Here is a 14,007-nt window from a genome sequence, read left to right on the forward strand (position 1 = left end):
TTGGTGCTTACTATACAACACAGGAGCCAAGAAAATGGAGAGAGTAAAATCTCTTCAACAAATGATACTTAGGAAAGCTGGATAGTCACAAGCAAAATAAATAAGTACATACATAAATTAAAATGTTGAACTACTATCTACCCCATATACAAAATTTAATTCAGAATTAAACAGCTAGATGTAAAACAAAAAAGCATAGAGCACATAGAAAATAGCATAGATGAAATGTTTCATAATATCAGCATTTGGAAAATCTCTGGGATGCTACCCTAACCCAAGTGGTTATCAAAGTCCACATAAACAGTGAAAAAATTATACTTGATTCTCTTGATATGTTGTGATTAAAATGGTATTTTATCTCTGTAATCTTCTTTCCCCAAACGCATACCTTTCGTTTAATGATGAGAAAAACATCAGAACAATTCCACTTGAAGAACATTAAGCAAAACATTTGAGCAATATACCTCTAAAGTGTCACAAAAATAGAAAACACAGAAAGTTTCATCAGGTCCTGGGTCAAAGCCCTGGTACCACCCACAAATAGCACCCACAAAAAAAGAGAAAGAGGGAGAGAAACAAAAATATGTGTTTGTGAAACTGTTAGGGCCAAGAAGACAGTAAGATGACATGACTAAATGAAATGCAGTTTCCTGGAGAGATCTTGGGATAGAAAAAAAAATATTAGGTAAACCATATAAGAATATTTAATCAACCTGTGTACTGTAGCTAATAATATATCCATCATAGTTCATTAATTGTAGCATATATAACACAGTAATGCTGATGTTCATAATAGAGGGAACTTGTAGGAGATATATGAGAACTCCATCATCTTCATTTTCTTCTGTAAATTAAAAACCTCAGAAATAAACCTTTTTTTTACAAAAAGCATCAGGGGGTAGGGAAATCGATGGCTCAAAGAGCTAGAGCAAATACTTTGTATGAGGGAGGCTTGGGTTCAATTACTGGCACAGCATCTGGTTCCCAGTGCAGTGTTGGGAGTGACTCCTGAAGCACTGAATAATGAATAACCCCTCAGAACTTCCAGATGTGGTCCGAAAATCCAAAAGCAAAAAAAAAAAAAAATCAGAATTAGTTTATACGTGTAATAAACACATTTATAAGTATAGTGGCTAAACAATGGCAGTTCTACATCTATTGTGCATTTTGTTGAGTAGTTGAATTTTACTTATAATCATATGATACATTTTAAGCATATGCAAAATATTACACAAGTACATATTTTAACACATATATATACAATTTATCTTGATTTAAATTTTTTTGGATTGAAATTTCAATCATATTGAAGATTTTTGTTTACCAAGAACTTTAATAAGCATATTTTCAAAATAACATTTATTTACTGTTACCAATATTCATTCTATGCACATGAAATTTATTAAAGATATATATGAAACATTTGATATAAAAATGTCTTTAGGGACCCATAAGACTAATAAATTCAGCAATACTCAAAACCATCTTTTAACACTTACATGTTCATGACTGAGATGAAATAATTATTTTTGCAAATGACTAAACACTTACATATGACATTCATTGAGGATGTAAAATTTCTACAGTAGTTATTGCCATGGCTACAAATTCTTTTCTTTAAACTACGCTCAGTGACTAATAGATCTTGTCATTTCTCCTCATTCTTTGGTGCTAGATCAGCCAGATAATAGAATACCATTTCTATCTGCATCTTATCAACATGACAATTTATTAAAGACATGTTAAAAGAAAGGAACATTTTGTTAGTAATACCTCATTAGGGTTGTGTAATACTTGTTTAAAACTGCTCAAAACCAATTACTTGTCTCTACTTCATTTCTAAAGGCATGGAAAGCAGGAATGTAATTTTGTTTTCAGACAATGAGAGCTTTTGCTTTGTAAAGAATTACTGTTTTCTGGCTTAAGAGAAAGGACTTTGAGATCACCTTTTCTTTAATGCAAATCACTTTTCAAGTACATGTCACTCAGGTTGATAACTCTTAAATCACCATCATTAATTGATCAGGGTAAGGGGGTATTTTGCATGGTCAAAGACAATTGAAATTATAGCTTCCTCCAAGGCCATGTAGAGAATGGTTCCTTAAGGAAACACCTGATGTGCTGGTGATTATCTCTCAGAATATATTAAAGGAAACCAAAAACAACTTGAAAGCCTTAAAAACAGGAAGTTTTCTTCATCCTCAAGTCTTTTCTGGAAGGAAATAGTCCTTTTTCAAAACTTTAAGAGCACAAGAATCATTTGGGTCACTTCCATGCTAAAAAAATAATAGCACAGTAATATAAATGTATTCTAACATAAAGAACTGATAGAAGTAACCAGATTAATATATATTAATGAAAACAGAAAAGGAATGCTTAGTATTTAAAGAAAACAGCTTTTCAGTTGGAAAGGTGAATCTATTCAATATGTGTACATACTCAACTAATATATGTGTACATAAAAAAAACATTTTGAATCCAATGTTTTCCCATTGTTTTATCCAGTAGCTCAATATGAATGTTCCTCTCTTAGGCATGCTTTACCTTTCTTACAATGACTCGTTGCAGTGGATGTGTGTTTATATACATTTGCTATTTTTTTCCTTAGTCTATATCAAATGTTTGATCACCTCTTTCTCACAGAGCTTATGTTAGCATTTCACAAATGCTTTGAATTTGTTCTCACTGAGTTCTTTCCTTTTGAGACGTCTCTTGAGTTGAAGTAATTCTCTATATTTTATGTGTAATCATTCCTCTTACAACTGTGTTTCCCAGTCACCCTAAAATTGACATTGCAGTTTCTCCATGTGGCAGCTCTTATTTTCCAGCTCCTACTTCCCATTCTCATTTCACTCTATCCTTTTATTTTTCTGGACACGTAGTTTATGAACTTCTTAAAAAAAAGGTTTCAAGGAATAAAACAAAATGGAGGATTTATATCTGATCATCTATTCATTCATATTTACTGAGGAGAGTGCTCCCTGAGTAGTGCTCAGGAAGCCTAAAGGCTACTCCTGGCAATAGCTGGACAACATGGCTGGATTGTTCAGTAATCAGACTGGCATTGCACTGTTTCTAAGGCCCCTAGAGGCTAAAAGGGGCACAGTGTTGCTGGGTAGGGCATACAGCGCCAGGCATTCAATTCAGGTCCTTGCCCCTGCAATGTACGCACTCCAGCCCTTTGCACTACCTCCCCAACCTCTACTATTATAATCATTTCACTAAGATTTTTAAATGTAGGTTAATAAGTTCTCTTTACAATTTAAGGCATTTTCTCCCTTTTGCCTTTTAGATTTTAGTGTGGTTTTAGATAAATTACATGTCATTTTGACTCACATTCTCTTTTTTCATTATGTGCATCCTTTTTTTCTTTATAAAATGTTAATAATCACCTGCCTGGGACTAATGTTCTGAAATTTTACCATTATATGACTTACAGTTTATTTTATATTTAAAAAAATTTTTTTAATTTGAATACAACCCTTAATTTTCTTGCACAGTTTTTTGGATAATTTTCTCTATTATCTTTTAGGATTGTGTTTCTTAGAATAAATGTCATTTAATTGGATTACTTGACTTTCTATTTCAGTTCTCTGGTTTTCTTCTTTTTCTTTCTTTAGTATTCAGTGTTTTTACTCTACTTTCTAGAAGACTTCCCTCAGATATCTTTCATCACTGCTACTATAATAGTCTCATCAACTATCCAATTAAATTTGCAAGAGCTGTTTTTCTCTGCCCATTTTTCCTTTTCAGGCATTCTGTTCTTGTTTAAAAGAAACAATTATTTATTGTATTTCCCTGATTACACTAATAGTTGCAAAAATGTTTTATTTTTCCACTTCCACATACTATTTCTATTACCTTTAGTTATTTGCAACTTGAAAATTTTAAAATATACTTTTCAAAAGTAGGGTTTACTGATGTAGGACACTGGGATTGCTAGACCTTTACTTATTTGAGAACCGAAATTTGATCCCTGGGTACCACAATAAGTGAATAAATTTAAATTCATGGTTCATTTCCTTTTATTATTACATTTATTTCTGTTAATATATCACTTGCCTGAGATACACCAGGTCTTTGTTTATTTTAAACTTCTGATACTAAAATTTGGACTGAAATTTCTGTATATCAAAAGTAATTTCCCCACAAATGTATTTAATAGTGAGGGAGAATTTTCTGTGGTATCATCCACAGTAGAGTACCTGTAACATTTTTCCTTGGAATCAAACAGTTTATGCAGCACAAACATTAGTTTATGCAGTTCCCATACTTAAAATGCTTTAGTGTCCCATAATGAATGCACAAATTGAACCCAAACTGCATAGCAGGACTCTTCAAATCCTATATGATACAGCTTTTGCCTAGCTCTCAAATTACTCATCATATTATTTCTCATCTCTTGGCTTATTCAAGTTTCTTGGGCATCTCACAACTTATTCCATAGGGCCATTTCTTTGGGGGGGATGAGAGAGACACTCGCAGCACTGTTCTCAGGGAACCATGTGGTGCGAGGGATCAATTCTGGATTCTGGGGCCTCTTCAAGCAAAGCATGTACTCCAGCCCTGTGCACCATCTCTCTGGCCATGGGCCTTTGGTTTTTATATTTCCTCTGTCAAATCCTTTTTTGGTGTGTGCTTTGGGCCACACTGACAGTCCTTGGGGATCACTCTGGTAGTGTTCAGGGAGTCATTATGTGGTGCCGCCATCGATCAAATCTGGTGTGGCCATGTGCTAAGCAAGCACCTACCTCCTCCTGTACTGTCTCCCTGGCACCTGTCAGACTGTGTGTGTGTGTGTGTGTGTGTCTGTGTCTGTGTGCGTGTGCGTGCCCACGCACACACATACATTTCTTTTCATCTTTTGTAATTTTTTTTTCTTTTTTGGGGTCACACCCAGCAATGCTCAGGGGTTACTCCTGGCTTTGCACTCAGGAATCACTCCTGGCAGTGCTCGGGGGACCATATGGGATGCTGGGAATCGAACCCGGGTCGGCCGTGTGCAAGGCAAATGCCCTACCCTCTGTGCTATTGCTCCAGCCCCCATGTCTTTTGTATTTTTTAAACCACACTCTTTTATACACCGTTTTGTAATGCAGGTTTGTGTTGATTTTTATCAAGGCCCACAAAAGTATCCTTTCATTATTTTCCAGAAATAACCAATACCCTTTCAGAGCTTTTTTTCTAGAACTGCCTACAGAAGAACATGTCCAATGTTGAAAAGCAAAGCACCACCTTTATTTTTATTCTCTTAGCATTTGTTATAAACTATAATTATATATTTATTTTTATTTTCCCTATTATCCTCTCTAGAACATTCTTCTCTTTGAAGAACTGCCTGCTTTTTCCACCACTGTATCTTATGACCTAATACAGTGTCGTTCATACAGAAGTTTCTCAAGTATTTGTTCACTGATAAAGCACGATTGTTCATCTGTCAGAAGGATAGGCTATAGGCATCAGGACACTTACTTGAATTTATCTTAGAATTGTTCCTTCATTGCTTATAGACTAAGAAATACCTAGTAAATGATTCGCTGAAAACTGGAGGTGTAGAGATTTTAAAAGTGGAAGTTATTTTCTGCTAGAGATTTGAAATATATTAGGACAAAAAGGAATATGAAGTGAAATTTTAATAGAATAGCTGTTATAGTGGATAACTGTAGTATATTGATAGGATGAAAGCACAAGAGAAAAGTCAACCAATATGTGCCAAATTATCACCAAACATTTTGAACTACATGCACACAGTGTTTATTAGATGAGGTGTAGGAGTATGGGGGGGGGGGGGCGTAATTTTGGTCAAAAAACAGGGAATGAAAAGCCAGTGAGATGTTGTTGATGTCTGAAACATTTAAATTGACCTCTGTTAAAGGCAATAACTAATTTAATGGGGCTGGAGCAATAGCACAGTAGGCAGGGTGTTTGCCTTGTACACGGCCAAACTGGGTTCGATTCCCAGCCTCCCATATGGTAGCCCAAGCACTGCCAGGAGTAATTCTTGAGTGAAGAGCCAGGAGTAACCCCTGAGCATTGCTGGGTGTGACCCAACAAAGCAAATAAATAAATAAATAAATAAAAATAGCTAGCTGTAGAATAGCAATTTTGTCCTTCCCTCATAGCCTCAGGTAGTTTAGGTATATTGGGTTGCTCTCATCACAGTGCTCCCATTCCTCTGTGTTTATTTGTAACTTCTTTCTTTGTGCTCTGTTGACTTGTAAATATTGTTTTTCTCTTCTCCCTAAGTCCTTTGCATAGTTTATTCAGGGCAATGTTCTTTTTGTATGGACACAAGAAGACATGATTTTGTAATGTGACTCTCAGTGATATTTCCCTCCTGGGCATCTGTTCTCTCACATAAACCTCAGCTGCCTTTACTTCTTAGCACCCGCAAAAGCAGGGTCCTGGCGAGGGACTGGATGGAACCAGGGCAAGCGGTAAGCTATGTGCTACCCTGCATAGAGATGGGCCTGGCCAAAGTGCCATAATGCTTAACTATAAGTTAAGAGCTTGGGCATGGACAAATGCTATCATAATCCACAAAGTAATAACCAGATTTGGTCCCTGCTAGGGTTAGGAAAGATTAATCTGGTCTGAGTGCTGTAGTCTGAGTCTGTGGCAAGATGTTCCCAGGAGAGCAGCCCTACAAGCTTCAAGCCTCAATGTTATCTCTTACTGTGTCCATACAAAAATAACTAGTATTGATATGTTGATAGTTATTGGACTGAGGAAAGGAGAAAAACACCTTAGGAGGTATTTTGCTCCTGGGCAGTCAGGAAGGGTTTTGGAATACCTTTTAGGTGGTGTTCCCTTTAAATTAGGTGAGCCCTCAGGAAGGGCTTTCTTATGTTGATTTTGCTACCTGACTGGGTGCAGTGTCAGCCCAGAGTGCAGGGGAGGTTGAGAGGCAAAAGAGCTGGAGAGAGAGAGCAGGGCAGCATGATGGACCGTGGAGAGGCTAGCAAGGGGGACACAGAGAGAAGAATGTAGAAGAATACAGAAGGAGAGAGAGAAAGAGAGAGAGAGAGAGAGAGAGAGAGAGAGAGAGAGGGGGGGGGCCTAGGCTGCAAGATGGGGTGCGGAGAGATGAAGGGGAGTGAATGGGAAAGAGAGAGAAGGAGACAGGAATGAGGCAGTGGAGACTAGAATGGGAGGCTCAGGGAGACTGGGGTAGGCATGTGGGGAGAATGGAATAAATGGCATCTTATCAATCAACCAGCTTGACCCTCACTTCCTCCACCATCTGCCTCAGGGCCCAGGGCGACCCTGGCTGGGGGAGTGGCCAGGCCCACCCAGAACCTGGGCGGCCAGGGGAAGAGCCATCGGGGCCACTCCCTGGCCGACCCTCGAGAAGTTTTTTACAGCTAGCTATATATGTTATTGCACTTCAGCTCTTTAAGCTTTAGGTATCAAGAATTAAATTTATGTGTTTATGTGTGTGTGTATCTTTTTTGCATATTTTTGAGGAAAAAACATATATAGGTCTCTGTTCCCTTTCTTCAGTACTCCCCTCTCATCTTTTATAGAAGTCCCAGGTGAATCCATCCCATCCCTCAACTCAACTCTGTATCTTAATAAAGTCACATGACACAAGACTAGCTGAATCTATCTCAGATTCTAACTCTATTAGCATATAAACTAGGTTTTTATTTTGTTTTGTTTGTGGGTCACACCTGGCAGCACTCAGGGGTTATTCTTGGTTCTGCACTCAGGGGTTACTTCTGGCAGAGTTGGGGGGCCATATGGAATGCCAGGAATTGAACTTTGGTCAGCTGTGTACAAGGCATGTGCCATATCTACTGTGCTATCTGGCCCCTAAATTTTAAGTCATTATACTGTAGCACTGTCCTTCCATTGTTCATTAATTTGCTCGAGGGGGCCCAGTAATGTCTCCATTGTGAGACTTGTTGTTACTGTGTTTGGCATATCAATTACATCACGGGTAGCTTGCCAGGCTTTACCGTGCAGGCGAAATACTCTCGGTAGCTTGCTGGGCTTTCCGAGAGGGGTGGAGGAATTGAACCCAGCTCAGCTGGGCCGGCGGCTTGCAAGGCTTGCCCTACCACTGTGCTATACATTTAAATAGAGAAGAAAAGTAAGAATATTTTGTCTAGTACAGAATCTCTTTAATCCAAGCAGTGAACATGGTTGCACATTGATGTAGTATAATATCACTGAATCGTTGGAGAAAAGGAGTTAGGAAAGGAATACTTTTTAGAAAGACTTTAGATGTTTTACTGCTAATGATATCAAGTGAATGATAACTAGAGTTAACAGTGAGGAAGGAAACCTGCCAGGGAAGTAGAATGATCCAAGGTTCAGTAAATATCAGCAACAGGGAGGGGTTTAAAATAATATAACTTATGTCTTAAATTTTATAATTAATAGTTTTTAAGATTAGAAAGCTAAGACCAGCAAGCAACTTCAGGAGTTAAGGTGCTTGCCCTATATCTCCCCAACCCTGATTCAATCCTGGCACCACATATGGTTCCCCAAGTACCACCAGGGCTCACTCCTGAGCACAAATCATGAATAGCCCCTGAGCACTGCTAGGTGTGGCCTTTTCCAACCCCTGCCCCCAAACAATGAAACAGGGCCAAATAGTTACAGGGGTTAAGGTGCTTGCTTGCACCAGTTTGATCCCCAGCACTGCACATGGTCCCTTGAGCTACATCAGAAGTGACCCCTGAATACAGAGCCAGGAGCAAGGACTCCTGGGTAGGTCCACGAGGACTTCAGGGTGGGCCCTACTCCCATACAAAAACATCAAAGAATATGGAATAGAAGGATATAATATTCTGGAAGCAACATTGAGAAGCTTGACAGAGTCCTACCTTATCTCCAGGAGAGTCAAATGAGGGCCAAAGGGGTGACAACAGACATTATTTGAGAAATCTCCTGAGGAAGTGGTGTCATTAAATGAAAATCTTTTTGAAGGTAGACTGAACATAAAAATAATGATTGAAGAGGAAAGGGATTTTTTTAATCACCGTGAGGTACAGTTACAGGCTTACAAACTTTCATGCTTGTGTTTCAGTCATACAATGATCAAGTACCTATCTCTCCATCAGTGCCCATTTTCCAGCACCAATGATCCCAGCATCCCTCCCACTACAGCCACCCCATCCCCTCCTTAAAGGATTTTTATGCTGATGACATACCAGCAGAAACAACAGCAGGAACAAAACAGAAAATATGAGGATTCATACAGAAAAAAAAAGATTCAGATGATACAGAAGATACGTAGTGAATTGGTTGCTAGAGCTTTTCCTGGTGACTGTCAAAGTTAATAACAAGCTGATATTTCCTATTATTAATTCAAAGTATAGTTTTTTCACGCACTTTGTTGCACACAAATCACAAATCATCCTGTTATTGTCGATTGCCTCGAGCAGGCCCCAGTAACGTCTCCTTCATCCTGGCCCTGAGGTTATATTCAAGGCTCTTTAGGAGAATGAGACCCATCATTGTTACTGATATTTGGCATATTGGGTACGCCACGGGGAGTTTGCCAGACTCTGCCATGTGGGCAGGCTAAATTTGGTAGCCTGCCAGTTTGTCAAAGTAGGAATGAGATGTCATAATAAGATGTCGCGCGGCCGCGAATGCATCAGCGCAGTTCCGGGAGTTGGTTTTTATAGTCTCAGAGTCTTGGCCGCTGATGGGATTACACGGTGCCAGGGGGCCAGTTGGTGGGTGTGACCCCCGTCTACTGGAATTTGGAGGATCTGGGTGGAGGATGCTCGACTCCAATCCGAGTAGGCTTGGAGATCTCGGCCCTGGAACCCACGTGGCTTTGTCCCTCTGCCGGTACCTTCAGGTGTGCGGAGAGTGGTCTCAGCATGGTGGTGGCTGGTCCTGGAGGTCTTCGGCTGCCAGGGCCCTGGCCAGGGCGGGGAGGAAATCTCAACCCACTCCCCTCCAAGGGGCCCCAGCGAGGAATAGCCAGGCGTGGGGGCAGGAGACTGTGCTCTTCTCCTCCGGGAGCTGGTTTTTATAGTCTCAGAGTCTTGGCCGCTGATGGGATTACACGGCGCCAGGGGGCCAGTTGGTGGGTGTGACCCCCGCCTACTGGAATTTGGAGGATCTGGGTGGAGAATGCTCCACTTTGTTGCAAAGATACAAAAATGTAATTGACATTTGAACTTAGTAATAACTACTGTAGAAGTTAGAGAAGACCTAAAGTAGTTTGGTCTTGTCCTGGTCTGCAATATTTAGGTAACACTGTAGCACTGTAGCACTGTCCTCCCGTTGTTCATCAATTTGCTCGAGTGGGGCCCAGTAACGTCTCCTTGTTACTGTGTTTGGCATATTGAATACATCACAGGTAGCTTGCCAGGCTTTTCTGTGCCGGCGAGATACTCTCGGCAGCTTGCCAGGCTCTCCAAAAGGGGCGGAGGAATTGAACCTGACTCGGCCAGGCCAGCCGCACAAGGCAAACGCCCTACCGCTGTGCTATCACTTCAGCCTACTTAGGTACAAAGACAAATAATTTAATGAAATTGGGACCATCAGTAGTGGTCTGGGGGGGGGCTATTTACTCCTAATCTATACTCAATGATCACTCCTGGTGGCCTTGGGGGACTATATGGGTTGCTAGGGATTGGCCCAGGTTGGCCATGTGCAAGACAAGCACCTTACCTCTCTATCTATCTGTCTCTCTCTCCTTCCCTCTCTCCCTTTCTCTCTTTTTCTCTCCCTCTCTCCCTCCCCCCAGATTGGGGCCACCTTTATGTAAACTATACAAGGGAAAAAAACCTGAGAGGCAAGATTAAACCTTGAGAGAATAGAAAATAGAGGGTGTATGAGGAAAATATTTTGCAGATAGAATGCTAGAAATAGTTGAAATTGCAAACGTGAACCGTATATCTAACCCAGTGGTATCTGTAATCACATAAATAGTGCTGAGGAGTTCCACCAAGTTTCACTACAGTCTAGAATAGGTGAATTAATAAAATGATTCTCATTATCAATCAAGAAATTTAGCAGACAGACAGACACACACACACATACACACATGTTTCACATTTCTTCCTATCAGCTTCCTGCATAGAATATTAATGATGATTTTCTTCTTTTGTGTGATATTAGATTTATAATAAATGAATATAAAATAAGTCAAATTGTGTGTAATCAAAACTACATGTATTAGATTAGGATAATGTTTTAAATGATCAATATTATACTATTTAATAGTCTGTATTCTATCGGTTCCCAAAATCAGGAGGTATTTATAAAGCAATGTTTTTATATAGTCATTTTTTGCTTGTAATTTTAAAGGTCAGATAACTGTATTTGTGGAAACTAAATCATGTATTTAGGAAAGCACAATATTAATTTATTATATTTTGGGTGGTTGGGAAAGGAATTTTAATTTAACAAGCTACATAAAAACTAAACAGAATCTGTTCTTAATAGTAGCTATCCATTTTGTATTATGGCAACTATACAGATGTACAGGAAAATAAGCATCTGCTTTCCCTTTTTAAAAAAATGTTATTTTTCAGCTTTATTGAGACATAGTTGACATGCATCACTGTATAAGTTTAAGGCATACAGCATACAACGGTAGTGTTTATGTATAATGTGAAATGATTACCACAATAGGTTCAGTTAATATCTACCTTCTCATGGGGAAACAATAAAAAGCAAAGAAAGAAGTGAGTAAAACATGAAGAAAATCTGCTTATGCTGAGAACTTTTAGAGATTATTCTCTGTGGTTCAGAATTTTTGTTGCTGCTGTTTGTCTTAGTGCTGGATATCCAGGACCTCAGACATGCATGAAATATGATCTACTACTGAGTTAATCTCCAACTCTAGAATTTACTCTCTAAAGCATCTTCTCTATGTAATATAACCACAATCATCATATTTTACATAACTTCTATCAGACTTATTTTTCACTGGAAGATGGTACCTTTTGACCATCTTTCATCCTCCTTGCCCTTATGTTCTGTTTCAAATAAGCACAAGTCTCATCTGTGTCTATGTTTCTAAGAATTTGTGTTTTGTTTTTAATTCCACATGTGATATTGTTCCAGGTGGGAGAAGTAACTTCCAACAAAAAGAGGGTTCCCTGGGTGACTCATGCACTACATTGCAGGTCCTCTGACTTCTGGCTGTCTCACTAAGTCTTGCAGGTGACTTGGGTGAAGTGGAGGGCAAACGATGTAGCCTCTGGCAAACAGTGCTTTCACTTTCTACTCCACCCAACTGTGTCACCCAGGGAAGTACCTGGCTGGATTAACAACTGGTAAAGGTGGCTATAAGCATTTCTGTTGCCCAGAATCCACCATATCTACATGGCATGGGAACTGGTCCCTACTGTAGGATGACACTGGTTTGTTCATTTCTTTCTGGGCCAGAGGGAGCTTAGGTTTATTGGGTTACACCCATCACAAGTGCTCCAGAGGCAATCCTATTCTTCTGTGTTTATCTGTAACCTCTTCTGTGTGCTCTCTTCCCCAACCAGTTAATCACCATTTTCCCCTAAGCAGTACCTGTCAAATTCCCCAGAAAGCTCTGATTTTGTTTTGTAAGTGAAATAATGCATTTCTCCTTCTCTTATGTCCTTTTGCATAGTTTGCTTCAGAGCAATGTCCTTTTTGTATAGACAGAAGAATACAGTTAATGCTATGCTTTTGTAACTTAGGAGTTAATTGACTCTGAATATATTCACTCCTGGGTATCTTTTTTCTCGACTTAATCCCCAGTTGTTCTTAGTTCCTAGCATCCCAAAAGCAGGGTCCCGACGAGGGACTGGATGGACCTAGGACAAGCTGTGAGCTGCCCTGGCATCGAAATGGGCCAGGCCAAGAGTCATAATATTTAACTATAAGTTAAGAGGACGGTCATGGACAAATTCTGTCATGATCCAAAGAGTAACAACTGGATTAGGACAATGCTAGGGTTAGGAAAAGCTGATTTGGCCTGAGCACTGTAGTCTGGGATCTATAACGAGATGTCCCCAGGAGACCCACCTTACAAGCTTAATATATCTCTTACTGTGCTCATACAAAATGACTAGAAAGATCATTTAGAAGAAGTAAATCTAAGATGGTTGTTGGACTATGGAAAGGGAAAAGGAGATCTTTGTCTTTCTTAGAAGACCTTTCCCAGAAAGGAAGAGCTTTCATATGTTGATTGTGCTTCCTCACCTGGATGGAATTGCTACCTGGAATGCTTGGAGGTTGGGCACTTGACCAAGGCTGCGAGATGGAGAGCAGAGAGACTAGCATGGGGGACAGGGTGAGACTGGAATGGGAAGCTTAGTGAGACTGGAACAGGTGCATGGGAAGAACAGTAACTGATCACGGACCAGCCCGGCAGCCCTATTGGCTCCTTTATGTGTTTCTTGGCAGCTACAGGCTGGGTTGGGGAAGCATCTCATCGTCACCAAATGTGCGTGGCAGGCAAGAGAGCTACTGCCACTGCTCTCTTATTTAGTTTGTGATTACACACCCTACCACCTGAGTTCTCAGGTTGCTGTGGACTCAGCTGGAGAGAGGAATTGCCCTTTGCAGGTAAAGGAAAGTGAGTCTAAACATCAGGATAGGTGGGCCCAAATCTTTGCCTTTCCTCACATAAAAGAATGTCAGGAGGAGGAATAATATTGAAGCAAAATCTTTTAAAGAAATTTAGGAAAGAGGGGAAGAGGTAGTGAGAGGGAGATGGAGGGAGAGAGGGAAAAGGAAGGAGAGAGCGGGAGAGAATGAGAGAGACAATGAGAGAGAGACCAAGAGAATGAGAATATCTAGATTGGAAAAAAATATACCATGGATTGCTTTTGAGAAGTTATATACAATTTTTCCAAGTTGTAATGACCTGGCGTTCTCTGCATGCAAAATAATCAATCTGGGCACTGTCACAGGGCAAACCTTGGAATTTAGGTGGTCCTTTCATATTCTTTATTTCTTAAACTATATTAATTGAATCATCCTGAGAAATACAGTTACAAAGTTGTTCATGAATGGGTTCCAGTCATACAATCTTCCAATATCTGTCCC

This window comes from Sorex fumeus, unplaced genomic scaffold (genome assembly GCF_029834395.1).
Source record: "Sorex fumeus unplaced genomic scaffold, SorFum_2.1 ptg000086l, whole genome shotgun sequence".
Taxonomy (NCBI): Eukaryota; Metazoa; Chordata; class Mammalia; order Eulipotyphla; family Soricidae; genus Sorex; species Sorex fumeus.